Consider the following 4,223-nt stretch of genomic DNA (forward strand, 5'->3'; position numbering starts at 1 on the left):
GCAAAACTCCATCTTGAAAAAAAAAAAAAAAAATTAATTAATTAAAAAAAAAAAAAAAAAAAAAAAAACCCACCAACTAAACAAAAACAACAAAGGGAGTCAGATGTCACACGTCAAATAAATGAAGTGTTCATTAACACACATGCATAACTTTTCTGTTTGTACATAAGTCATGGGCTATTATACACATTACTATATATCGTTAGTATATATTATATATGAATTAGATATTAGTATATATTTTAAAGGGTGTATTTTATTAATATATAATTAATATATGTTATACACATTAATTGGTACACCATTATACATACAATTGGTAAGTAGCTTTTACCAACTATTATATTGTTATACATACTGATTGATATGTATACATACTAATCGGTAAGTCGATTTTATTATTATTATTATACAAATTGGTAAGTAGATTTTTTGTTTAGTCCTGTATATCTTATCATTACAATGAGTTATTCCCTAAATTCTTGCACAATATTTATTGTGTCAATATTGTCATTATTTAACCAATTTTCACTTGGACGTTTATTTTCTATTTTTTACTATTATAAACAACACAACTGAGAACATTGAACATAAGTCTTGGCACTTGCCTTACTGTTTCTGTAGGTTAACGTCTCAAAGGTGAAACTGCCGAGTCCAATGGCGTGTAAAAATTTCATGTTGCCAGATTGACCTGCAGAAACATCCGTTTACACACGCGCTCACTAAAATGTGGGAGAGAGCCCCGAGGGGACTGTCTTTTCAACTGATCTGATTTAATCCTAAAGTTAAGGATAATCGCCCAGCAAGGAAGGGTATCTGGGTGTTAATCTCAGCAGTTCCACCGGGTGGTTTTTAATTAGGCGCACTCGCAAGTGGAGGCGAAACTTTGGAACAGTTTTCTCGTGAGCTTCAGCCACGTGGAACATTAGGACTCGCACCGACGCGGTCAGGCTGGGGGCGCAATTATAGTTTCCGTTCTCGCGTCCCTAGGGCACCTGGGGTTTGAACCCTTATCCCACAACGTCCCAGTCCGCTTCCCTCCCCGCTCGGCCAAAATACTCCTCCTAAGGAACTCCCCAGGTAAATAAATAAATAAACAACCCAGGCTGCGGGCGCCGCGCCTCCTGTCCCGGGGCTGGGGCTGGAGCGTGCTTTCCCCGGACCCAATCTGGCCCCACCTCGCCGACCCCGCCAGCCTTCTGCCTTTCCGACCTCCTGGCCCCTGGAGGAGCACAGGACGAGAAAATATCCCCGGGATCAGAAACGACTGGAACGCAAGGGACGCGGAAGCCCTCACCGCGCCGCTCGTGGGGCCCGGGCCCAGAGCCCAGTCGGGCAAACCCAGACACTGCCGCCCCTCCGGAAAGGCCGCCCAGCGTCCTCGTGGCTTGAGGAGACTCGCGGCCGCCTAAAGCAGCCAGCGGGTCCCATGGTGTAATGGTTAGCACTCTGGACTTTGAATCCAGCGATCCGAGTTCAAATCTCGGTGGGACCTCACTGAACCTTTTGGTCCTCCAATTCCTGTTTTGCGGACCGCTTCCGGCAGCGGCCACCTCGGGCTGTGTGGGTGGCCCCATTGACCTGCCGGACTGCGGCTTAGGGTCCCGCCCTCTCTCTCAAGATGTTTTCATTTCAGAGCCGTTCTGGGGGTGTCGATGCGCACGCGCGAGAGTCTGGCAGAAAAATAAATGTGCTGATGGGAGATTGAACGCGACTTTATCCTGGAGGGAAACTTCCGAAAGAACCCGAAGGGTGCTGCTTCGGGCGGGGCATAGCTAGCTCTGCGGGTCTAGGAGGGCCCTTGTTGCCGAAGGTGCCAGCATGTTTTTTATTGGTTTCTGAGCGAGGGCGATTCGTTACTGCTCCCTGAGCCGCCAATGAAGTAGCTCGACTGAACCAAGGGGCGGGGAAACGGCGCCCGCGGAACTCCAATTGGTCACGAACAACAACTAAGCTGCCATCCTCAGAGGGGTGTGTGTTTGGGGGTCTGGCATCCACCCTCGCGTGTTTGTCTTGGTTGTCCGGTGCTCAGTGAGGCCATCTGTGGCTGTGAGTCAGAAAACAGCCCCTTTAGGCCTGATGCGGTGGCTCACGCCTGTAATCCCAGCACTTTGGGAAGCCGAGGCGGAGGGGTCAGCTGAGGTCAGGAATTGGAGACCAACCTGGCCAACATGGTGAAACCCAGTCTCTACTAAAAATACAAAAGTTGGCCGGGCGTGGTGGCGCGCGCCTGTAATCCCAGCTACTGGGGAGGCTGAGGCAGGAGAATCGCTTGAATCCGGGAAGTGGAGGTTGCAGTGAGCCGAGACCGCGCCAATGCACTCCAGCCTGGGCGACAGAGCGAGATTCCATCTCGAAAGAAAGAAAAAGTAAAAAGAAAGTAAAGAAAAGAAAAGAAAGTGGGGGGGGGGGAGAGGAGGAGAAAACAATTCCTTGACTAAGGGACCGGTTCTTCAGCCCGACAGGACGTCTAAGGGAGTCCTCAACCTGACCGAGCACGTGTCTTTGGGCCAGTCTGTCCCGGATCCGTGGTTAGGGTGCTGAGCAGGTGCACGTGCTTTGCGGGAAAGGGCGTACCTTTAGCATTGTAAGAGAGAGATGTGTGTGAAGCGGCTGCTTTGGACCAGCATCTGGGTTTTGAGAGGTGCCTGTCCCTCTAGGATAAGTGACAAGGGACCCCTCTGACGCATTTATGATCTCCCTACAGGGTGATTGGCACTGTGGTTATACGTTCCCGCCCCCTGGGAGGATGCTGTGGAAACAGAGAGGATCCTCCTGCTGCTCTCCCACCTCTCCCCTGAGCACCCGTCCTCCCCACCCCACCCCACACACTCCCTAAACGGTTGAATGGATCTGCGTGTATGAGCAATCCCAGCCTCAAAAATACCTAGCCATGAGAGGTGGAAGGATTTGCTTTACCAGAACTAAAGCTTCTTATCAACTGCAAGCTATAGACATTGAGGTAGTTCGGGCTGGGAGCGGTGGCTCACGCCTGTAATCCCAGCACTAGCACTTTGGGAGGCCGAGACCGGCAGATCACCTGAGGACAGGAGTTCAAGACCAGCCTGGCCAACATGGCAAAACCTGTCTCTACTAAAAATACAAAAATTAGCCGGGCGTGGTGGCACATGCCTGTAATCCCAGCTACTCGGGAGGCTGAGGAAGGAGAATCGCTTGAGCGTGGAAGGCGGAGGTTGCCAATGCACTCCGGCCTGGGTGACATGAGCAAAACTCTGTCTCAAAAAAAAAAAAAAAAGAAAGAAATTGAGGTAGTTGGGTACTGGTGCAAGAATAAGAAAACATGCCAACCAGACAGAGTAGGGAACCCAGATTCCGCCCCACACGTATCTGGACAGTTGATTTATGACAAAGGTGGCACAACAGAGGAGTTGGGAAAAGAGCTTTCTTTTCCTTCCATCCTTTCACTCTTTCTCTCTGTTTTCTCTTCCTCTTCCTCCTCCTCCTCCTCCTCCTCCCTCTCTTCTCCACCTCCTCCTGTTCCCTCTTCCCCCTCTCCTCCCCCTCCTCCTCCTCCTCCTCCTTTTTTTTCCCTTCTCTTTGACAAGGTCTTGCTCTGTCACCCAGGCTGGAGTGCAGTGGCACAGTAACAACTCACTGCAGCCTCGAACTCCTGGACTCAAATGATCCTCCCACCTCAGCCTCCTGAGTAGCTGGGACTACAGGCTTGCACCACCAAACCCGGCTAGGACCTACTTTTTGTTAAATTGTTCTGGGGCGATTGAGTGTCCATATGGAAAAATATGAAATCGAATTCCTCCCTAACTTACATCAAACAGAGAATAAATTCCATGTGAATTGCAGAATTCAATATGAAGAAAAACCAATAAAGCTTCTGGAAGACAACATAGAAAAATATCTTCATGACTTCATAGGAAGGAAAGTCTTCCCCAAAAAGACACAAAAAGTTCTAAAAATTTTATATACTTCACCATATTAATGTGATATTATATGTTCCTCTTGTCAAAAGACGCCCATAGTAAAGTGACAAGGTCAGCCACAGAATAAGAAAAGATATTTGACTTTTTTTTCCCCAACAGAATCTCACTTTGTCTCCCAGGCTTAAGTGCAGTGGCCTGCTCTCAGCTCACTGCAGCCTCAACCTCCCAGGTTCAAGCAATCCTCCTGCCTCAGTCCCCCAAGTAGCTGGGACTGCAGGCATGGACCACCACTCCTGGTTAATTTTTGTATCTTTTTTTTTTTTT

General features: G+C 48.8%; 1 non-coding gene across 1 annotated transcript; it reads left to right on the plus strand.

Annotated features, from left to right (window-relative positions):
• Positions 1–1,423: 1,423 nt before the first annotated feature.
• On the plus strand, positions 1,424–1,495 carry TRNAQ-UUG. The gene has a single exon. It is a non-coding gene; the product is annotated as a tRNA-Gln (tRNA).
• The last annotated feature ends 2,728 nt before the right edge of the window (positions 1,496–4,223 follow it).

This window comes from Cebus imitator, unplaced genomic scaffold (assembly GCF_001604975.1).
Source record: "Cebus imitator isolate Cc_AM_T3 unplaced genomic scaffold, Cebus_imitator-1.0 Scaffold123, whole genome shotgun sequence".
Lineage (NCBI taxonomy): Eukaryota > Metazoa > Chordata > Mammalia > Primates > Cebidae > Cebus > Cebus imitator.